Raw genomic sequence first — 24,692 nt, 5'->3', positions numbered from 1 at the left:
AAGGTTTTGCGAATTTTGCATGACTCCACACAGGAAAGTTGTTCAGGATGCTCAACTTGGTCGATTTGTACCGTCAAAACGCGATTTCCAGAGTTGACTATTAGAAAAACAAAATGGCCGCTTTTCCCTTTTCCCTTCCCGGGGAATAAACTTTTTAATTTTCGAGACACCCCGAAAAGCCGAATTAGCGTGATTACTTCTTGCGGATACCCCACCCGAGTGTACCGGTGCTAATTTGAACTCCGCCATTGTTATATTTTGGCGGTAATCGACGATTTTTGGTCAAATTGTGACGTCACTTTTGCACCAAAAAGTTGTAATTCCAAAGGTTTTGCGAATTTTGCATGACTCCACACAGGAAAGTTGTTCAGGATGCTCAACTTGGTCGATTTGTACCGTCAAAACGCGATTTCCAGAGTTAACTATTAGAAAAACAAAATGGCCGCTCTACCCTTTTCCCCAGCCGGGGAATAAACTTTTTAATTTTCGAGCCACCCCGAAAAGCTGAATTAGCGTGATTACTTCTTGCGGATACCCCACCCGAGTGTACCGGTGCTAATTTGAACTCCGTCATTGTTATATTTTGGCGGTAATCGACGATTTTGGGTCATATTATGACGTCACTTTTGCACGAAAAAGTTGTATTTCCCAAGGTTTTGCGAATTTTGCATGACTCCACACAGGAAAGTTGTTCAGGATGCTCAACTTGGTCGATTTGTACCGTCAAAACGCGATTTCCAGAGTTGACTATTAGAAAAACAAAATGGCCGCTTTTCCCTTTTCCCTTCCCGGGGAATAAACTTTTTAATTTTCGAGACACCCCGAAAAGCCGAATTAGCGTGATTACTTCTTGCGGATACCCCACCCGAGTGTACCGGTGCTAATTTGAACTCCGCCATTGTTATATTTTGGCGGTAATCGACGATTTTTGGTCAAATTGTGACGTCACTTTTGCACCAAAAAGTTGTAATTCCCAAGGTTTTGCGAATTTTGCATGACTCCACACAGGAAAGTTGTTCAGGATGCTCAACTTGGTCGATTTTTACCGTCAAAACGCGATTTCCAGAGTTGACTATTAGAAAAACAAAATGGCCGCTCTACCCTTTTCCCCAGCCGGGGAATAAACTTTTTAATTTTCGAGCCACCCCGAAAAGCTGAATTAGCGTGATTACTTCTTGCGGATACCCCACCCGAGTGTACCGGTGCTAATTTGAACTCCGTCATTGTTATATTTTGGCGGTAATCGACGATTTTGGGTCATATTATGACGTCACTTTTGCACGAAAAAGTTGTATTTCCCAAGGTTTTGCGAATTTTGCATGACTCCACACAGGAAAGTTGTTCAGGATGCTCAACTTGGTCGATTTGTACCGTCAAAACGCGATTTCCAGAGTTGACTATTAGAAAAACAAAATGGCCGCTTTTCCCTTTTCCCTTCCCGGGGAATAAACTTTTTAATTTTCGAGACACCCCGAAAAGCCGAATTAGCGTGATTACTTCTTGCGGATACCCCACCCGAGTGTACCGGTGCTAATTTGAACTCCGCCATTGTTATATTTTGGCGGTAATCGACGATTTTTGGTCAAATTGTGACGTCACTTTTGCACCAAAAAGTTGTAATTCCAAAGGTTTTGCGAATTTTGCATGACTCCACACAGGAAAGTTGTTCAGGATGCTCAACTTGGTCGATTTTTACCGTCAAAACGCGATTTCCAGAGTTGACTATTAGAAAAACAAAATGGCCGCTCTACCCTTTTCCCCAGCCGGGGAATAAACTTTTTAATTTTCGAGCCACCCCGAAAAGCTGAATTAGCGTGATTACTTCTTGCGGATACCCCACCCGAGTGTACCGGTGCTAATTTGAACTCCGTCATTGTTATATTTTGGCGGTAATCGACGATTTTGGGTCATATTATGACGTCACTTTTGCACGAAAAAGTTGTATTTCCCAAGGTTTTGCGAATTTTGCATGACTCCACACAGGAAAGTTGTTCAGGATGCTCAACTTGGTCGATTTGTACCGTCAAAACGCGATTTCCAGAGTTGACTATTAGAAAAACAAAATGGCCGCTTTTCCCTTTTCCCTTCCCGGGGAATAAACTTTTTAATTTTCGAGACACCCCGAAAAGCCGAATTAGCGTGATTACTTCTTGCGGATACCCCACCCGAGTGTACCGGTGCTAATTTGAACTCCGCCATTGTTATATTTTGGCGGTAATCGACGATTTTTGGTCAAATTGTGACGTCACTTTTGCACCAAAAAGTTGTAATTCCAAAGGTTTTGCGAATTTTGCATGACTCCACACAGGAAAGTTGTTCAGGATGCTCAACTTGGTCGATTTGTACCGTCAAAACGCGATTTCCAGAGTTGACTATTAGAAAAACAAAATGGCCGCTCCTCCCTTTTTGCCTACCCGAGGAATAAACTTTTTAATTTTCGAGCCACCCCAAATAGCCGAATTAGCGTGATTACTTCTTGCGGATACCCCACCCGAGTGTACCGGTGCTAATTTGAACTCCGTCATTGTTATATTTTGGCGGTAATCGACGATTTTTGGTCAAATTATGACGTCACTTTTGCACCAAAAAGTTGTAATTCCCAAGGTTTTGCGAATTTTGCATGACTCCACACAGGAAAGTTGTTCAGGATGCTCAACCTGGTCGATTTGTACCGTCAAAACGCGATTTCCAGAGTTGACTATTAGAAAAACAAAATGGCCGCTCTTCCCTTTTCCCTTCCCGGGGAATAAACTTTTTAATTTTCGAGACACCCCGAAAAGCCGAATTAGCGTGATTACTTCTTGCGGATACCCCACCCGAGTGTACCGGTGCTAATTTGAACTCCGCCATTGTTATATTTTGGCGGTAATCGACGATTTTTGGTCAAATTATGACGTCACTTTTGCACCAAAAAGTTGTAATTCCCAAGGTTTTGCGAATTTTGCATGACTCCTCACAGGAAAGTTGTTCAGGATGCTCAACTTGGTCGATTTGTACCGTCAAAACGCGATTTCCAGAGTTGACTATTAGAAAAACAAAATGGCCGCTCTACCCTTTTCCCCAGCCGGGGAATAAACTTTTTAATTTTCGAGCCACCCCGAAAAGCTGAATTAGCGTGATTACTTCTTGCGGATACCCCACCCGAGTGTACCGGTGCTAATTTGAACTCCGTCATTGTTATATTTTGGCGGTAATCGACGATTTTGGGTCAAATTATGACGTCACTTTTGCACCAAAAAGTTGTAATTCCAAAGGTTTTGCGAATTTTGCATGACTCCACACAGGAAAGTTGTTCAGGATGCTCAACTTGGTCGATTTGTACCGTCAAAACGCGATTTCCAGAGTTGACTATTAGAAAAACAAAATGGCCGCTCTTCCCTTTTCCCTTCCCGGAGAATAAACTTTTTAATTTTCGAGCCACCCCGAAAAGCCGAATTAGCGTGATTACTTCTTGCGGAAACCCCACCCGAGTGTGCCGGTGCTAATTTTAACTACGCCATTGTTATATTTTGGCGGTAATCGACGATTTTTGGTCAAATTGTGACGTCACTTTTGCAGCAAAAAGTTGTAATTCCCAAGGTTTTGCGAATTTTGCATGACTCCACACAGGAAAGTTGTTCAGGATGCTCAACTTGGTCGATTTGTACCGTCAAAACGCGATTTCCAGAGTTGACTATTAGAAAAACAAAATGGCCGTTCTACCCTTTTCCCCAGCCGGGGAATAAACTTTTTAATTTTCGAGCCACCCCGAAAAGCCGAATTAGCGTGATTACTTCTTGCGGATACCCCACCCGAGTGTACCGGTGCTAATTTGAACTCCGCTATTGTTTTGTTTTGGCGGTAGTCGACGATTTTTGGTCAAATTGTGACGTCACTTTTGCACCAAAAATTTGTAATTCCCAAGGTTTTGCGAATTTTGCATGACTCCACACAGGAAAGTTGTTCAGGATGCTCAACTTGGTCGATTTGTACCGTCAAAACGCGATTTCCAGAGTTGACTATTAGAAAAACAAAATGGCCGCTCTTCCCTTTTCCCTTCCCGGGGAATAAACTTTTTAATTTTCGAGACACCCCGAAAAGCCGAATTAGCGTGATTACTTCTTGCGGATACCCCACCCGAGTGTACCGGTGCTAATTTGAACTCCGCCATTGTTATATTTTGGCGGTAATCGACGATTTTTGGTCAAATTGTTACGTCACTTTTGCACCAAAAAGTTGTAATTCCCAAGGTTTTGCGAATTTTGCATGACTCCACACAGGAAAGTTGTTCAGGATACTCAACCTGGTCGGTTTGTACCGTCAAAACGCAATTTCCAGAGTTGACTATTAGAAAAACAAAATGGCCGCTCTACCCTTTTCCCTACCCGGGGAATAAAGTTTTTAATTTTTGAGCCACCCCGAAAAGCTGAATTAGCGTGATTACTTCTTGCGGATACCCCACCCGAGTGTACCGGTGCTAATTTGAACTCCGTCATTGTTATATTTTGGCGGTAATCGACGATTTTGGGTCAAATTATGACGTCACTTTTGCACCAAAAAGTTGTAATTCCCAAGGTTTTGCGAATTTTGCATGACTCCACACAGGAAAGTTGTTCAGGATGCTCAACTTGGTCGATTTGTACCGTCAAAACGCGATTTCCAGAGTTGACTATTAAAAAAACAAGATGGCCGCTCCTCCCTTTTTGCCTACCCGAGGAATAAACTTTTTAATTTTCGAGCCACCCCAAATAGCCGAATTAGCGTGATTACTTCTTGCGGATACCCCACCCGAGTGTACCGGTGCTAATTTGAACTCCGTCATTGTTATATTTTGGCGGTAATCGACGATTTTTGGTCAAATTATGACGTCAATTTTGCACCAAAAAGTTGTAATTCCCAAGGTTTTGCGAATTTTGCATGACTCCACACAGGAAAGTTGTTCAGGATGCTCAACCTGGTCGATTTGTACCGTCAAAACGCGATTTCCAGAGTTGACTATTAGAAAAACAAAATGGCCGCTCTTCCCTTTTCCCTTCCCGGGGAATAAAGTTTTTAATTTTCGAGCCACCCCGAAAAGCCGAATTAGTGTGATTACTTCTTGCGGATACCCCACCCGAGTGTACCAGTGCTAATTTGAACTCCGCCATTGTTATATTTTGGCGGTAATCGACGATTTATGGTCAAATTATGACGTCACTTTTGCACCAAAAAGTTGTAATTCCCAAGGTTTTGCGAATTTTGCATGACTCGACACAGGAAAGTTGTTCAGGATGCTCAACCTGGTCGATTTGTACCGTCAAAACGCGATTTCCAGAGTTGACTATTAGAAAAACAAAATGGCCGCTCTACCCTTTTCCCTTCCCGGGGAATAAAGTTTTTAATTTTCGATCCACCCCGAAAAGCCGAATTAGCGTGATTTCTTCTTGCGGATACCCCACCCGAGTGTACCGGTGCTAATTTGAACTCCGCCATTGTTATATTTTGGCGGTAATCGACGATTTTTGGTCAAATTGTGACGTCACTTTTGCATCAAAAAGTTGTAATTCCCAAGGTTTTGCGAATTTTGCATGACTCGACACAGGAAAGTTGTTCAGGATGCTCAACTTGGTCGATTTGTACCGTCAAAACGCGATTTCCAGAGTTGACTATTAGAAAAACAAAATGGCCGTTCTACCCTTTTCCCCAGCCGGGGAATAAACTTTTTAATTTTCGAGCCACCCCGAAAAGCCGAATTAGCGTGATTACTTCTTGCGGATACCCCACCCGAGTGTACCGGTGCTAATTTGAACTCCGCCATTGTTTTGTTTTGGCGGTAGTCGACGATTTTTGGTCAAATTATGACGTCACTTTTGCACCAAAAATTTGTAATTCCCAAGGTTTTGCGAATTTTGCATGACTCGACACAGGAAAGTTGTTCAGGATGCTCAACCTGGTCGATTTGTACCGTCAAAACGCGATTTCCAGAGTTGACTATTAGAAAAACAAAATGGCCGCTCTTCCCTTTTCCCTTCCCGGGGAATAAAGTTTTTAATTTTCGAGCCACCCCGAAAAGCCGAATTAGTGTGATTACTTCTTGCGGATACCCCACCCGAGTGTACCAGTGCTAATTTGAACTCCGCCATTGTTATATTTTGGCGGTAATCGACGATTTATGGTCAAATTATGACGTCACTTTTGCACCAAAAAGTTGTAATTCCCAAGGTTTTGCGAATTTTGCATGACTCGACACAGGAAAGTTGTTCAGGATGCTCAACCTGGTCGATTTGTACCGTCAAAACGCGATTTCCAGAGTTGACTATTAGAAAAACAAAATGGCCGCTCTACCCTTTTCCCTTCCCGGGGAATAAAGTTTTTAATTTTCGATCCACCCCGAAAAGCCGAATTAGCGTGATTTCTTCTTGCGGATACCCCACCCGAGTGTACCGGTGCTAATTTGAACTCCGCCATTGTTATATTTTGGCGGTAATCGACGATTTTTGGTCAAATTGTGACGTCACTTTTGCATCAAAAAGTTGTAATTCCCAAGGTTTTGCGAATTTTGCATGACTCGACACAGGAAAGTTGTTCAGGATGCTCAACTTGGTCGATTTGTACCGTCAAAACGCGATTTCCAGAGTTGACTATTAGAAAAACAAAATGGCCGTTCTACCCTTTTCCCCAGCCGGGGAATAAACTTTTTAATTTTCGAGCCACCCCGAAAAGCCGAATTAGCGTGATTACTTCTTGCGGATACCCCACCCGAGTGTACCGGTGCTAATTTGAACTCCGCCATTGTTTTGTTTTGGCGGTAGTCGACGATTTTTGGTCAAATTATGACGTCACTTTTGCACCAAAAATTTGTAATTCCCAAGGTTTTGCGAATTTTGCATGACTCGACACAGGAAAGTTGTTCAGGATGCTCAACTTGGTCGATTTGTACCGTCAAAACGCGATTTCCAGAGTTGACTATTAGAAAAACAAAATGGCCGCTCCTCCCTTTTCCCTTCCAGGGGAATAAACTTTTTAATTTTCGAGCCACCCCGAAAAGCCGAATTAGCGTGATTACTTCTTGCGGATACCCCACCCGAGTGTACCGGTGCTAATTTGAACTCCGCCATTGTTTTGTTTTGGCGGTAGTCGACGATTTTTGGTCAAATTATGACGTCACTTTTGCACCAAAAATTTGTAATTCCCAAGGTTTTGCGAATTTTGCATGACTCGACACAGGAAAGTTGTTCAGGATGCTCAACTTGGTCGATTTGTACCGTCAAAACGCGATTTCCAGAGTTGACTATTAGAAAAACAAAATGGCCGCTCCTCCCTTTTCCCTTCCAGGGGAATAAACTTTTTAATTTTCGAGCCACCCCGAAAAGCCGAATTAGCGTGATTACTTCTTGCGGATACCCCACCCGAGTGTACCGGTGCTAATTTGAACTCCGCCATTGTTATATTATTTGGCGGTAATCGACGATTTTTGGTCAAATTGTGACGTCACTTTTGCACCAAAAAGTTGTAATTCCAAAGGTTTTTCGAATTTTGCATGACTCCACACAGGAAAGTTGTTCAGGATGCTCAACTTGGTCGATTTGTACCGTCAAAACGCGATTTCCAGAGTTGACTATTAGAAAAACAAAATGGCCGCTCTACCCTTTTCCCCAGCCGGGGAATAAACTTTTTAATTTTCGAGCCACCCCGAAAAGCTGAATTAGCGTGATTACTTCTTGCGGATACCCCACCCGAGTGTACCGGTGCTAATTTGAACTCCGTCATTGTTATATTTTGGCGGTAATCGACGATTTTGGGTCAAATTATGACGTCACTTTTGCACGAAAAAGTTGTAATTCCCAAGGTTTTGCGAATTTTGCATGACTCCACACAGGAAAGTTGTTCAGGATGCTCAACTTGGTCGATTTGTACCGTCAAAACGCGATTTCCAGAGTTGACTATTAAAAAAACAAGATGGCCGCTCCTCCCTTTTTGCCTACCCGAGGAATAAACTTTTTAATTTTCGAGCCACCCCAAATAGCCGAATTAGCGTGATTACGTCTTGCGGATACCCCACCCGAGTGTACCGGTGCTAATTTGAACTCCGTCATTGTTATATTTTGGCGGTAATCGACGATTTTTGGTCAAATTATGACGTCACTTTTGCACCAAAAAGTTGTAATTCCCAAGGTTTTGCGAATTTTGCATGACTCCACACAGGAAAGTTGTTCAGGATGCTCAACCTGGTCGATTTGTACCGTCAAAACGCGATTTCCAGAGTTGACTATTAGAAAAACAAAATGGCCGCTCTTCCCTTTTCCCTTCCCGGGGAATAAAGTTTTTAATTTTCGAGCCACCCCGAAAAGCCGAATTAGTGTGATTACTTCTTGCGGATACCCCACCCGAGTGTACCAGTGCTAATTTGAACTCCGCCATTGTTATATTTTGGCGGTAATCGACGATTTATGGTCAAATTATGACGTCACTTTTGCACCAAAAAGTTGTAATTCCCAAGGTTTTGCGAATTTTGCATGACTCGACACAGGAAAGTTGTTCAGGATGCTCAACTTGGTCGATTTGTACCGTCAAAACGCGATTTCCAGAGTTGACTATTAGAAAAACAAAATGGCCGCTCTACCCTTTTCCTTTCCCGGGGAATAAAGTTTTTAATTTTCGAGCCACCGCAAATAGCCGAATTAGCGTGATTACTTCTTGCGGATACCCCACCCGAGTGTACCGGTGCTAATTTGAACTCCGTCATTGTTATAATTTGGCGGTAATCGACGATTTTTGGTCAAATTATGACGTCACTTTTGCACCAAAAAGTTGTAATTCCCAAGGTTTTGCGAATTTTGCATGACTCCTCACAGGAAAGTTGTTCAGGATGCTCAACCTGGTCGATTTGTACCGTCAAAACGCGATTTCCAGAGTTGACTATTAGAAAAACAAAATGGCCGCTCTACCCTTTTCCCTTCCCGGGGAATAAAGTTTTTAATTTTCGAGCCACCCCGAAAAGCCGAATTAGCGTGATTTCTTCTTGCGGATACCCCACCCGAGTGTACCGGTGCTAATTTGAACTCCGCCATTGTTATATTTTGGCGGTAATCGACGATTTTTGGTCAAATTGTGACGTCACTTTTGCACCAAAAAGTTGTAATTCCAAAGGTTTTGCGAATTTTGCATGACTCCACACTGGAAAGTTGTTCAGGATGCTCAACTTGGTCGATTTGTACCGTCAAAACGCGATTTCCAGAGTTGTCTATTAGAAAAACAAAATGGCCGCTCTACCCTTTTCCCCAGCCGGGGAATAAACTTTTTAATTTCCGAGCCACCCCGAAAAGCTGAATTAGCGTGATTACTTCTTGCGGATACCCCACCCGAGTGTACCGGTGCTAATTTGAACTCCGTCATTGTTATATTTTGCCGGTAATCGACGATTTTGGGTCAAATTATGACGTCACTTTTGCACCAAAAAGTTGTAATTCCCAAGGTTTTGCGAATTTTGCATGACTCCATACAGGACAGTTGTTCAGGATGCTCAACTTGGTCGATTTGTACCGTCAAAACGCGATTTCCAGAGTTGACTATTTGAAAAACAAAATGGCCGCTCTACCCTTTTCCCCAGCCGGGGAATAAACTTTTTAATTTTCGAGCCACCCCGAAAAGCTGAAATAGCGTGATTACTTCTTGCGGATACCCCACCCGAGTGTACCGGTGCTAATTTGAACTCCGTCATTGTTATATTTTGGCGGTAGTCGACGATTTTGGGTCATATTATGACGTAACTTTTGCACCAAAAAGTTGTAATTCCCAAGGTTTTGCGAATTTTGCATGACTCGACACAGGAAAGTTGTTCAGGATGCTCAACTTGGTCGATTTGTACCGTCAAAACGCGATTTCCAGAGTTGACTATTAGAAAAACAAAATGGCCGCTCTACCCTTTTCCCTACCCGGGGAATAAAGTTTTTAATTTTTGAGCCACCCCGAAAAGCCGAATTAGCGTGATAACTTCTTGCGGATACCCCACCCGAGTGTACCGGTGCTAATTTGAACTCCGCCATTGTTATAATTTGGCGGTAATCGACGATTTTTGGTCAAATTGTGACGTCACTTTTGCATCAAAAAGTTGTAATTCCCAAGGTTTTGCGAATTTTGCATGACTCGACACAGGAAAGTTGTTCAGGATGCTCAACCTGGTCGATTTGTACCGTCAAAACGCGATTTCCAGAGTTGACTATTAGAAAAACAAAATGGCCGCTCTTCCCTTTTCCCTTCCCGGGGAATAAAGTTTTTAATTTTCGAGCCACCCCGAAAAGCCGAATTAGTGTGATTACTTCTTGCGGATACCCCACCCGAGTGTACCGGTGCTAATTTGAACTCCGCCATTGTTATATTTTGGCGGTAATCGACGATTTTGGGTCAAATTATGACGTCACTTTTGCACCAAAAAGTTGAAATTCCCAAGGTTTTGCGAATTTTGCATGACTCCACACAGGAAAGTTGTTCAGGATGCTCAACTTGGTCGATTTGTACCGTCAAAACGCGATTTCCAGAGTTGACTATTAGACAAACAAAATGGCCGCTCTTCCCTTTTCCCTTCCCGGGGAATAAACTTTTTAATTTTCGAGCCACCCCGAAAAGCCGAATTAGCGTGATTACTTCTTGCGGATACCCCACCCGAGTGTTCCGGTGCTAATTTGAACTCCGCCATTGTTATATTTTGGCGGTAATCGACGATTTTTGGTCAAATTGTGACGTCACTTTTGCACCAAAAAGTTGTAATTCCCAAGGTTTTGCGAATTTTGCATGACTCCACACAGGAAAGTTGTTCAGGATGCTCAACTTTGTCGATTTGTACCGTCCAAACGCGATTTCCAGAGTTGACTATTAGAAAAACAAAATGGCCGCTCTACCCTTTTCCCCAGCCGGGGAATAAACTTTTTAATTTTCGAGCCACCGCAAATAGCCGAATAAGCGTGATTACTTCTTGCGGATACCCCACCCGAGTGTACCGGTGCTAATTTGAACTCCGTCATTGTTATATTTTGGCGGTAGTCGACGATTTTGGGTCAAATTATGACGTCACTTTTGCACCAAAAAGTTGTAATTCCCAAGGTTTTGCGAATTTTGCATGACTCCACACAGGAAAGTTGTTCAGGATGCTCAACTTGGTCGATTTGTACCGTCAAAACGCGATTTCCAGAGTTGACTATTAGAAAAACAAAATGACCGCTCTACCCTTTTCCCTACCCGGGGAATAAAGTTTTTAATTTTTGAGCCACCCCGAAAAGCCGAATTAGCGTGATAACTTCTTGCGGATACCCCACCCGAGTGTACCGGTGCTAATTTGAACTCCGCCATTGTTATAATTTGGCGGTAATCGACGATTTTTGGTCAAATTGTGACGTCACTTTTGCATCAAAAAGTTGTAATTCCCAAGGTTTTGCGAATTTTGCATGACTCGACACAGGAAAGTTGTTCAGGATGCTCAACCTGGTCGATTTGTACCGTCAAAACGCGATTTCCAGAGTTGACTATTAGAAAAACAAAATGGCCGCTCTTCCCTTTTCCCTTCCCGGGGAATAAAGTTTTTAATTTTCGAGCCACCCCGAAAAGCCGAATTAGTGTGATTACTTCTTGCGGATACCCCACCCGAGTGTACCGGTGCTAATTTGAACTCCGCCATTGTTATATTTTGGCGGTAATCGACGATTTTGGGTCAAATTATGACGTCACTTTTGCACCAAAAAGTTGAAATTCCCAAGGTTTTGCGAATTTTGCATGACTCCACACAGGAAAGTTGTTCAGGATGCTCAACTTGGTCGATTTGTACCGTCAAAACGCGATTTCCAGAGTTGACTATTAGACAAACAAAATGGCCGCTCTTCCCTTTTCACTTCCCGGGGAATAAACTTTTTAATTTTCGAGCCACCCCGAAAAGCCGAATTAGCGTGATTACTTCTTGCGGATACCCCACCCGAGTGTTCCGGTGCTAATTTGAACTCCGCCATTGTTATATTTTGGCGGTAATCGACGATTTTTGGTCAAATTGTGACGTCACTTTTGCACCAAAAAGTTGTAATTCCCAAGGTTTTGCGAATTTTGCATGACTCCACACAGGAAAGTTGTTCAGGATGCTCAACTTTGTCGAATTGTACCGTCCAAACGCGATTTCCAGAGTTGACTATTAGAAAAACAAAATGGCCGCTCTACCCTTTTCCCCAGCCGGGGAATAAACTTTTTAATTTTCGAGCCACCGCAAATAGCCGAATAAGCGTGATTACTTCTTGCGGATACCCCACCCGAGTGTACCGGTGCTAATTTGAACTCCGTCATTGTTATAATTTGGCGGTAATCGACGATTTTTGGTCAAATTATGACGTCACTTTTGCACCAAAAAGTTGTAATTCCCAAGGTTTTGCGAATTTTGCATGACTCCACACAGGAAAGTTGTTCAGGATGCTCAACTTGGTCGATTTGTACCGTCAAAACGCGATTTCCAGAGTTGACTATTATAAAAACAAAATGGCCGCTCTACCCTTTTCCCTTCCCGGGGAATAAACTTTTTAATTTTCGAGCCACCCCAAATAGCCGAATTAGCGTGATTACTTCTTGCGGATACCCCACCCGAGTGTACCGGTGCTAATTTGAACTCCGTCATTGTTATATTTTGGCGGTAATCGACGATTTTTGGTCAAATTATGACGTCACTTTTGCACCAAAAAGTTGTAATTCCCAAGGTTTTGCGAATTTTGCATGACTCGACACAGGAAAGTTGTTCAGGATGCTCAACCTGGTCGATTTGTACCGTCAAAACGCGATTTCCAGAGTTGACTATTAGAAAAACAAAATGGCCGCTCTTCCCTTTTCCCTTCCCGGGGAATAAAGTTTTTAATTTTCGAGCCACCCCGAAAAGCCGAATTAGTGTGATTACTTCTTGCGGATACCCCACCCGAGTGTACCGGTGCTAATTTGAACTCCGCCATTGTTATATTTTGGCGGTAATCGACGATTTTGGGTCAAATTATGACGTCACTTTTGCACCAAAAAGTTGAAATTCCCAAGGTTTTGCGAATTTTGCATGACTCCACACAGGAAAGTTGTTCAGGATGCTCAACTTGGTCGATTTGTACCGTCAAAACGCGATTTCCAGAGTTGACTATTAGACAAACAAAATGGCCGCTCTTCCCTTTTCCCTTCCCGGGGAATAAACTTTTTAATTTTCGAGCCACCCCGAAAAGCCGAATTAGCGTGATTACTTCTTGCGGATACCCCACCCGAGTGTTCCGGTGCTAATTTGAACTCCGCCATTGTTATATTTTGGCGGTAATCGACGATTTTTGGTCAAATTGTGACGTCACTTTTGCACCAAAAAGTTGAAATTCCCAAGGTTTTGCGAATTTTGCATGACTCCACACAGGAAAGTTGTTCAGGATGCTCAACTTAGTCGATTTGTACCGTCCAAACGCGATTTCCAGAGTTGACTATTAGAAAAACAAAATGGCCGCTCTACCCTTTTCCCCAGCTGGGGAATAAACTTTTTAATTTTCGAGCCACCGCAAATAGCCGAATAAGCGTGATTATTTCTTGCGGATACCCCACCCGAGTGTACCGGTGCTAATTTGAACTCCGTCATTGTTATAATTTGGCGGTAATCGACGATTTTTGGTCAAATTATGACGTCACTTTTGCACCAAAAAGTTGTAATTCCCAAGGTTTTGCGAATTTTGCATGACTCCTCACAGGAAAGTTGTTCAGGATGCTCAACCTGGTCGATTTGTACCGTCAAAACGCGATTTCCAGAGTTGACTATTATAAAAACAAAATGGCCGCTCTACCCTTTTCCCTTCCCGGGGAATAAAGTTTTTAATTTTCGAGCCACCCCGAAAAGCCGAATTAGCGTGATTTCTTCTTGCGGATACCCCACCCGAGTGTACCGGTGCTAATTTGAACTCCGCCATTGTTATAATTTCGCGGTAATCGACGATTTTTGGTCAAATTATGACGTTACTTTTGCACCAAAAAGTTGTAATTCCCAAGGTTTTGCAAATTTTGCATGACTCCACACAGGAAAGTTGTTCAGGATGCTCAACTTGGTCGATTTGTACCGTCAAAACGCGATTTCCAGAGTTGACTATTAGAAAAACAAAATGGCCCCTCTTCCCTTTTCCCTTCCCGGGGAATAAACATTTTAATTTTCGAGCCACCCCGAAAAGCCGAATTAGCGTGATTACTTCTTGCGGATACCCCACCCGAGTGTGCCGGTGCTAATTTGAACTCCGCCAATATTATATTTTGGCGGTAATCGACGATTTTTTGTCAAATTGTGACGTCACTTTTGCACCAAAAAGTTGAAATTCCCAAGGTTTTGCGAATTTTGCATGACTCCACACAGGAAAGTTGTTCAGGATGCTCAACTTGGTCGATTTGTACCGTCAAAACGCGATTTCCAGAGTTGGCTATTAGAAAAACAAAATGGCCGCTCTTCCCTTTTCCCTTCCCGGGGAATAAACTTTTTAATTTTCGAGCCACCCCGAAAAGCCGAATTAGCGTGATTACTTCTTGCGGATACCCCACCTTAGTGTGCCGGTGCTAATTTGAACTCCGCCAATATTATATTTTGGTGGTAATCGACGATTTTTGGTCAAATTGTGACGTCACTTTTGCACCAAAAAGTTGTAATTCCCAAGGTTTTGCGAATTTTGCATGACTCCTCACAGGAAAGTTGTTCAGGATGCTCAACTTGGTCGATTTGTACCGTCAAAACGCGATTTCCAGAGTTGACTATTAGAAAAACAAAATGGCCGCTCTACCCTTTTCCCCAGCCGGGGAATAAACTTTTTAATTTTCGAGCCACCCCGAAAAGCTGAATTAGCGTGATTACTTCTTGCGGATACCCCACCCGAGTGTACCGGTGCTAATTTGAACTCCGTCATTGTTATATTTTGGCGGTAGTCGACGATTTTTGGTCAAATTATGACGTTACTTTTGCACCAAAAAGTTGTAATTCCCAAGGTTTTGCGAATTTTGCATGACTCCACACAGGAAAGTTGTTCAGGATGCTCAACTTGGTCGATTTGTACCGTCAAAACGCGATTTCCAGAGTTGACTATTAGAAAAACAAAATGGCCCCTCTTCCCTTTTCCCTTCCCGGGGAATAAACATTTTTTAATTTTCGAGCCACCCCGAAAAGCCGAATTAGCGTGATTACTTCTTGCGGATACCCCACCCGAGTGTGCCGGTGCTAATTTGAACTCCTCCAATATTATATTTTGGCGGTAATCGACGATTTGTGGTCAAATTGTGACGTCACTTTTGCAACAAAAAGTTGAAATTCCCAAGGTTTTGCAAATTTTGCATGACTCGACACAGGAAAGTTGTTCAGGATGCTCAACTTGGTCGATTTGTACCGTCAAAACGCGATTTCCAGAGTTGGCTATTAGAAAAACAAAATGGCCGCTCTTCCCTTTTCCCTTCCCGGGGAATAAACTTTTTAATTTTTGAGCCACCCCGAAAAGCCGAATTAGCGTGATAACTTCTTGCGGATACCCCACCCGAGTGTACCGGTGCTAATTTGAACTCCGCCATTGTTATATTTTGGCGGTAATCGACGATTTTTGGTCAAAATGTGACGTCACTTTTGCACCAAAAAGTTGTAACTCCCAACGTTTTGCGAATTTTGCATGACTCCACACAGGAAAGTTGTTCAGGATGCTCAACTTGGTCGATTTGTACCGTCAAAACGCGATTTCCAGAGTTGACTATTAGAAAAACGAAATGGCCGCTCTACCCTTTTCCCCAGCCGGGGAATAAACTTTTTAATTTTCGAGCCACCCCGAAAAGCTGAATTAGCGTGATTACTTCTTGCGGATACCCCACCCGAGTGTACCGGTGCTAATTTGAACTCCGCCATTGTTATATTTTGGCGGTAATCGACGATTTTTGGTCAAATTGTGACGTCACTTTTGCACCAAAAAGTTGTAATTCCCAACGTTTTGCGAATTTTGCATGACTCCTCACAGGAAAGTTGTTCAGGATGCTCAACTTGGTCGATTTGTACCGTCAAAACGCGATTTCCAGAGTTGACTATTAGAAAAACGAAATGGCCGCTCTACCCTTTTCCCCAGCCGGGGAATAAACTTTTTAATTTTCGAGCCACCCCGAAAAGCTGAAATAGCGTGATTACTTCTTGCGGATACCCCACCCGAGTGTACCGGTCCTAATTTGAACTCCGTCATTGTTATATTTTGGCGGTAGTCGACGATTTTTGGTCAAATTATGACGTCACTTTTGCACAAAAAAAAGTGTAATTCCCAAGGTTTTGCGAATTTTGCATGACTCCTCACTGGAAAGTTGTTCAGGATGCTCAACCTGGTCGATTTGTACCGTCAAAACGCGATTTCCCGAGTTGACTATTAGAAAAACAAAATGGCCGCTTTTCCCTTTTCCCTACCCGGGGAATAAATTTTTAATTTTCGAGCCACCCCGAAAAGCAGAATTAGCTTGATAACTTCTTGCGGATACCCCACCCGAGTGTGCCGGTGCTAATTTGAATTCCGCCATTGTTATATTTTGGCGGTAATCGACAATTTTTGGTTAAATTATGACGTCACATTTGCACCAAAAAGTTGTAATTCCCAAGGTTTTGCGAATTTTGCATGACTCCACACAGGAAAGTTGTTCAGGATGCTCAACTTGGTCGATTTGTACCGTCAAAACGCAATTTCCAGAGTTGACTATTAGAAAAACAAGATAGCCGCTTTTCCCTTTTCCCTACCCGGGGAATAAACTTTTTAATTTTCGAGCCACCCCGAAAAACCGAATTAGCGTGATTACTTCTTGCGGATACCCCACCCGAGTGTGCCGGTGCTAATTTGAACTCCGCCATTGTTATATTTTGGCGGTAATCGACGATTTTTGGTCAAATTATGACGTCACTTTTGCACCAAAAAGTTGAAATTCCCAAGGTTTTGCGAATTTTGCATGACTCCACACAGGAAAGTTGTTCAGGATGCTCAACTTGGTCGATTTGTACCGTCAAAACGCGATTTCCAGAGTTGGCTATTAGAAAAACAAAATGGCCGCTCTTCCCTTTTCCCTTCCCGGGGAATAAACTTTTTAATTTTCGAGCCACCCCGAAAAGCCGAATTAGCGTGATTACTTCTTGCGGATACCCCACCTTAGTGTGCCGGTGCTAATTTGAACTCCGCCAATATTATATTTTGGTGGTAATCGACGATTTTTGGTCAAATTGTGACGTCACTTTTGCACCAAAAAGTTGTAATTCCCAAGGTTTTGCGAATTTTGCATGACTCCTCACAGGAAAGTTGTTCAGGATGCTCAACTTGGTCGATTTGTACCGTCAAAACGCGATTTCCAGAGTTGACTATTAGAAAAACAAAATGGCCGCTCTACCCTTTTCCCCAGCCGGGGAATAAACTTTTTAATTTTCGAGCCACCCCGAAAAGCTGAATTAGCGTGATTACTTCTTGCGGATACCCCACCCGAGTGTACCGGTGCTAATTTGAACTCCGTCATTGTTATATTTTGGCGGTAGTCGACGATTTTTGGTCAAATTATGACGTTACTTTTGCACCAAAAAGTTGTAATTCCCAAGGTTTTGCGAATTTTGCATGACTCCACACAGGAAAGTTGTTCAGGATGCTCAACTTGGTCGATTTGTACCGTCAAAACGCGATTTCCAGAGTTGACTATTAGAAAAACAAAATGGCCCCTCTTCCCTTTTCCCTTCCCGGGGAATAAACATTTTTTAATTTTCGAGCCACCCCGAAAAGCCGAATTAGCGTGATTACTTCTTGCGGATACCCCACCCGAGTGTGCCGGTGCTAATTTGAACTCCTCCAATATTATATTTTGGCGGTAATCGACGATTTGTGGTCAAATTGTGACGTCACTTTTGCAACAAAAAGTTGAAATTCCCAAGGTTTTGCAAATTTTGCATGACTCGACACAGGAAAGTTGTTCAGGATGCTCAACTTGGTCGATTTGTACCGTCAAAACGCGATTTCCAGAGTTGGCTATTAGAAAAACAAAATGGCCGCTCTTCCCTTTTCCCTTCCCGGGGAATAAACTTTTTAATTTTTGAGCCACCCCGAAAAGCCGAATTAGCGTGATAACTTCTTGCGGATACCCCACCCGAGTGTACCGGTGCTAATTTGAACTCCGCCATTGTTATAATTTGGCGGTAATCGACGATTTTTGGTCAAATTGTGACGTCACTTTTGCACCAAAAAGTTGTAATTCCCAAGGTTTTGCGAATTTTGCATGACTCCTCACAGGAAAGTTGTTCAGGATGCTCAACCTGGTCGATTTGTACCGTCAAAACGCGATTTCCAGAGTTGACTATTAGAAAAACAAAATGGCCGCTTTACCCTTTTCCCCAGCCGGGGAATAAACTTTTTAATTTTCGAGCCACCCCGAAAAGCCGAATTAGCGTGATTACTTCTTGCGGATACCCCACCCGAGTGTACCGGTGCTAATTTGAACTCCGTCATTGTTATATTTTGGCGGTAGTCGACGATTTTTGGTCAAATTATGACGTTACTTTTGCACCAAAAAGTTGTAATTCCCAAGGTTTTGCGAATTTTGCATGACTCCACACAGGAAAGTTGTTCAGGATTCTCAACTTGGTCGATTTGTACCGTCAAAACGCGATTTCCAGAGTTGACTATTAGAAAAACAAAATGGCCCCTCTTCCCTTTTCCCTTCCCGGGGAATAAACATTTTTTAATTTTCGAGCCACCCCGAAAAGCCGAATTAGCGTGATTACTTCTTGCGGATACCCCACCCGAGTGTGCCGGTGCTAATTTGAACTCCTCCAATATTATATTTTGGCGGTAATCGACGATTTGTGGTCAAATTGTGACGTCACTTTTGCAACAAAAAGTTGAAATTCCCAAGGTTTTGCAAATTTTGCATGACTCGACACAGGAAAGTTGTTCAGGATGCTCAACTTGGTCGATTTGTACCGTCAAAACGCGATTTCCAGAGTTGACTATTAGAAAAACAAAATGGCCGCTCTTCCCTTTTCCCTTCCCGGGGAATAAACTTTTTAATTTTTGAGCCACCCCGAAAAGCCGAATTAGCGTGATAACTTCTTGCGGATACCCCACCCGAGTGTACCGGTGCTAATTTGAACTCCGCCATTGTTATAATTTGGCGGTAATCGACGATTTTTGGTCAAATTGTGACGTCACGTTTGCACCAAAAAGTTGTAATTCCCAAGGTTTTGCAAATTTTGCATGACTCCTCACAGGAAAGTTGTTCAGGATGCTCAACCTGGTCGATTTGTACCGTCAAAACGCGATTTCCAGAGTTGACTATTAGAAAAACAAAATGGCCGCTCTACCCTTTTCCCTTCCCGGGGAATAAAGTTTTTAATTTTCGAGCCACCCCGAAAAGCCGAATTAGCGTGATTACTTCTTGCGGATACCCCACCCGAGTGTACCGGTGCTAATTTGAACTCCGCCATTGTTATATTTTGGCGGTAATCGACGATTTTTGGTCAAATTGTGACGTCACTTTTGCACCAAAAAGTTGTAATTCCCAATGTTTTGCGAATTTTGCATGACTCCACACAGGAAAGTTGTTCAGGATGCTCAACTTGGTCGATTTGTACCGTCAAAACGCGATTTCCAGAGTTGACTATTAGAAAAACGAAATGGCCGCTCTACCCTTTTCCCCAGCCGGGGAATAAACTTTTTAATTTTCGAGCCACCCCGAAAAGCTGAATTAGCGTGATTACTTCTTGCGGATACCCCACCCGAGTGTACCGGTGCTAATTTGAACTCCGCCATTGTTATATTTTGGCGGTAATCGACGATTTTTGGTCAAATTGTGACGTCACTTTTGCACCAAAAAGTTGTAATTCCCAACGTTTTGCGAATTTTGCATGACTCCTCACAGGAAAGTTGTTCAGGATGCTCAACTTGGTCGATTTGTACCGTCAAAACGCGATTTCCAGAGTTGACTATTAGAAAAACGAAATGGCCGCTCTACCCTTTTCCCCAGCCGGGGAATAAACTTTTTAATTTTCGAGCCACCCCGAAAAGCTGAAATAGCGTGATTACTTCTTGCGGATACCCCACCCGAGTGTACCGGTCCTAATTTGAACTCCGTCATTGTTATATTTTGGCGGTAGTCGACGATTTTTGGTCAAATTATGACGTCACTTTTGCACAAAAAAAAGTGTAATTCCCAAGGTTTTGCGAATTTTGCATGACTCCTCACTGGAAAGTTGTTCAGGATGCTCAACCTGGTCGATTTGTACCGTCAAAACGCGATTTCCAGAGTTGACTATTAGAAAAACAAAATGGCCGCTTTTCCCTTTTCCCTACCCAGGGAATAAATTTTTGATTTTCGAGCCACCCCGAAAAGCAGAATTTGCTTGATAACTTCTTGCGGATACCCCACCCGAGTGTGCCGGTGCTAATTTGAATTCCGCCATTGTTATATTTTGGCGGTAATCGACAATTTTTGGTTAAATTATGACGTCACATTTGCACCAAAAAGTTGTAATTCCCAAGGTTTTGCGAATTTTGCATGACTCCTCACAGGAAAGTTGTTCAGGATGCTCAACCTGGTCGATTTGTACCGTCAAAACGCGATTTCCAGAGTTGACTATTAGAAAAACAAAATGGCCGCTCTACCCTTTTTCCCTTCCCGGGGAATAAAGTTTTTAATTTTCGAGCCACCCCGAAAAGCCGAATTAGCGTGATTACTTCTTGCGGATACCCCACCCGAGTGTACCGGTGCTAATTTGAACTCCGCCATTGTTATATTTTGGCGGTAATCGACGATTTTTGGTCAAATTGTGACGTCACTTTTGCACCAAAAAGTTGTAATTCCCAACGTTTTGCGAATTTTGCATGACTCCACACAGGAAAGTTGTTCAGGATGCTCAACTTGGTCGATTTGTACCGTCAAAACGCGATTTCCAGAGTTGACTATTAGAAAAACGAAATGGCCGCTCTACCCTTTTCCCCAGCCGGGGAATAAACTTTTTAATTTTCGAGCCACCCCGAAAAGCTGAAATAGCGTGATTACTTCTTGCGGATACCCCACCCGAGTGTACCGGTCCTAATTTGAACTCCGTCATTGTTATATTTTGGCGGTAGTCGACGATTTTTGGTCAAATTATGACGTCACTTTTGCACAAAAAAAAGTGTAATTCCCAAGGTTTTGCGAATTTTGCATGACTCCTCACTGGAAAGTTGTTCAGGATGCTCAACCTGGTCGATTTGTACCGTCAAAACGCGATTTCCAGAGTTGACTATTAGAAAAACAAAATGGCCGCTTTTCCCTTTTCCCTACCCAGGGAATAAATTTTTGATTTTCGAGCCACCCCGAAAAGCAGAATTTGCTTGATAACTTCTTGCGGATACCCCACCCGAGTGTGCCGGTGCTAATTTGAATTCCGCCATTGTTATATTTTGGCGGTAATCGACAATTTTTGGTTAAATTATGACGTCACATTTGCACCAAAAAGTTGTAATTCCCAAGGTTTTGCGAATTTTGCATGACTCCTCACAGGAAAGTTGTTCAGGATGCTCAACCTGGTCGATTTGTACCGTCAAAACGCGATTTCCAGAGTTGACTATTAGAAAAACAAAATGGCCGCTCTACCCTTTTTCCCTTCCCGGGGAATAAAGTTTTTAATTTTCGAGCCACCCCGAAAAGCCGAATTAGCGTGATTACTTCTTGCGGATACCCCACCCGAGTGTACCGGTGCTAATTTGAACTCCGCCATTGTTATATTTTGGCGGTAATCGACGATTTTTGGTCAAATTGTGACGTCACTTTTGCACCAAAAAGTTGTAATTCCCAACGTTTTGCGAATTTTGCATGACTCCACACAGGAAAGTTGTTCAGGATGCTCAACTTGGTCGATTTGTACCGTCAAAACGCGATTTCCAGAGTTGACTATTAGAAAAACGAAATGGCCGCTCTACCCTTTTCCCCAGCCGGGGAATAAACTTTTTAATTTTCGAGCCACCCCGAAAAGCTGAATTAGCGTGATTACTTCTTGCGGATACCCAACCCGAGTGTACCGGTGCTAATTTGAACTCCGCCATTGTTATATTTTGGCGGTAATCGACGATTTTTGGTCAAATTGTGACGTCACTTTTGCACCAAAAAGTTGTAATTCCCAACGTTTTGCGAATTTTGCATGACTCCTCACAGGAAAGTTGTTCAGGATGCTCAACTTGGTCGATTTGTACCGTCAAAACGCGATTTCCAGAGTTGACTATTAGAAAAACGAAATGGCCGCTCTACCCTTTTCCCCAGCCGGGGAATAAACTTTTTAATTTTCGAGCCACCCCGAAAAACCGAATTAGCGTGATTACTTCTTGCGGATACCCCACCCGAGTGTACCGGTCCTAATTTGAACTCCGTCATTGTTATATTTTGGCGGTAGTCGACGATTTTTGGTCAAATTATGACGTCACTTTTGCACAAAAAAAAGTGTAATTCCCAAGGTTTTGCGAATTTTGCATGACTCCTCACTGGAAAGTTGTTCAGGATGCTCAACCTGGTCGATTTGTACCGTCAAAACGCGATTTCCAGAGTTGACTATTAGAAAAACAAAATGGCCGCTTTTCCCTTTTCCCTACCCAGGGAATAAATTTTTAATTTTCGAGCCACCCCGAAAAGCAGAATTTGCTTGATAACTTCTTGCGGATACCCCACCCGAGTGTGCCGGTGCTAATTTGAATTCCGCCATTGTTATATTTTGGCGGTAATCGACAATTTTTGGTTAAATTATGACGTCACATTTGCACCAAAAAGTTGTAATTCCCAAGGTTTTGCGAATTTTGCATGACTCCACACAGGAAAGTTGTTCAGGATGCTCAACTTGGTCGATTTGTAACGTCAAAACGCGATTTCCAGAGTTGACTATTAGAAAAACGAAATGGCCGCTCTACCCTTTTCCCCAGCCGGGGAATAAACTTTTTAATTTTCGAGCCACCCCGAAAAACCGAATTAGCGTGATTACTTCTTGCGGATACCCCACCCGAGTGTGCCGGTGCTAATTTGAACTCCGCCATTGTTATAATTTGGCGGTAATCGACGATTTTTGGTCAAATTGTGACGTCACTTTTGCACCAAAAAGTTGTAATTCCCAAGGTTTTGCGAATTTTGCATGACTCCTCACAGGAAAGTTGTTCAGGATGCTCAACCTGGTCGATTTGTACCGTCAAAACGCGATTTCCAGAGTTGACTATTAGAAAAACAAAATGGCCGCTTTACCCTTTTCCCCAGCCGGGGAATAAACTTTTTAATTTTCGAGCCACCCCGAAAAGCCGAATTAGCGTGATTACTTCTTGCGGATACCCCACCCGAGTGTACCGGTGCTAATTTGAACTCCGTCATTGTTATATTTTGGCGGTAGTCGACGATTTTTGGTCAAATTATGACGTTACTTTTGCACCAAAAAGTTGTAATTCCCAAGGTTTTGCGAATTTTGCATGACTCCACACAGGAAAGTTGTTCAGGATGCTCAACTTGGTCGATTTGTACCGTCAAAACGCGATTTCCAGAGTTGACTATTAGAAAAACAAAATGGCCGCTTTACCCTTTTCCCCAGCCGGGGAATAAACTTTTTAATTTTCGAGCCACCCCGAAAAGCCGAATTAGCGTGATTACTTCTTGCGGATACCCCACCCGAGTGTACCGGTGCTAATTTGAACTCCGTCATTGTTATATTTTGGCGGTAGTCGACGATTTTTGGTCAAATTATGACGTTACTTTTGCACCAAAAAGTTGTAATTCCCAAGGTTTTGCGAATTTTGCATGACTACACACAGGAAAGTTGTTCAGGATGCTCAACTTGGTCGATTTGTACCGTCAAAACGCGATTTCCAGAGTTGGCTATTAGAAAAACAAAATGGCCGCTCTAGCCTTTTCCCCAGCCGGGGAATAAACTTTTTAATTTTCGAGCCACCGCAAATAGCCGAATTAGCGTGATTTCTTCTTGCGGATACCCCACCTGAGTGTACCGGTGCTAATTTGAACTCCGTCATTGTTATAATTTGGCGGTAATCGACGATTTTTGGTCAAATTATGACGTCACTTTTGCACCAAAAAGTTGTAATTCCCAAGGTTTTGCGAATTTTGCATGACTCCACACAGGAAAGTTGTTCAGGATGCTCAACCTGGTCGATTTGTACCGTCAAAACGCGATTTCCAGAGTTGACTATTAGAAAAACAAAATGGCCGCTTTTCCATTTTCCCTACCCGGGGAAGAAACTTTTTAATTTTCGAGCCAACCCGAAAAGCCGAATTAGCGTGATTACTTTTTGCGGATACCCCACCCGAGTGTACCGGTGCTAATTTGAACTCCGTCATTGTTATATTTTGGCGGTTATCGACGATTTTTGGTCAAATTATGACGTCACTTTTGCACCAAAAAGTTGTAATTCCCAAGGTTTTGCGAATTTTGCATGACTCCACACAGGAAAGTTGTTCAGGATGCTCAACTTGGTCGATTTGTACCGTCAAAACGCGATTTCCAGAGTTGACTATTAGAAAAACAAAATGGCCGCTCTACCCTTTTCCCCAGCCGGGGAATAAACTTTTTAATTTTCGAGCCACCACGAAAAGCTGAATTAGCGTGATTACTTCTTGCGGATACCCCACCCGAGTGTACCGGTGCTAATTTGAACTCCGTCATTGTTATATTTTGGCGGTAGTCGACGATTTTTGGTCAAATTATGACGTTACTTTTG

This window comes from Asterias amurensis, chromosome 12 (assembly GCF_032118995.1).
Source record: "Asterias amurensis chromosome 12, ASM3211899v1".
Lineage (NCBI taxonomy): Eukaryota > Metazoa > Echinodermata > Asteroidea > Forcipulatida > Asteriidae > Asterias > Asterias amurensis.
Note: the sequence above shows the minus strand (reverse complement) of the source record.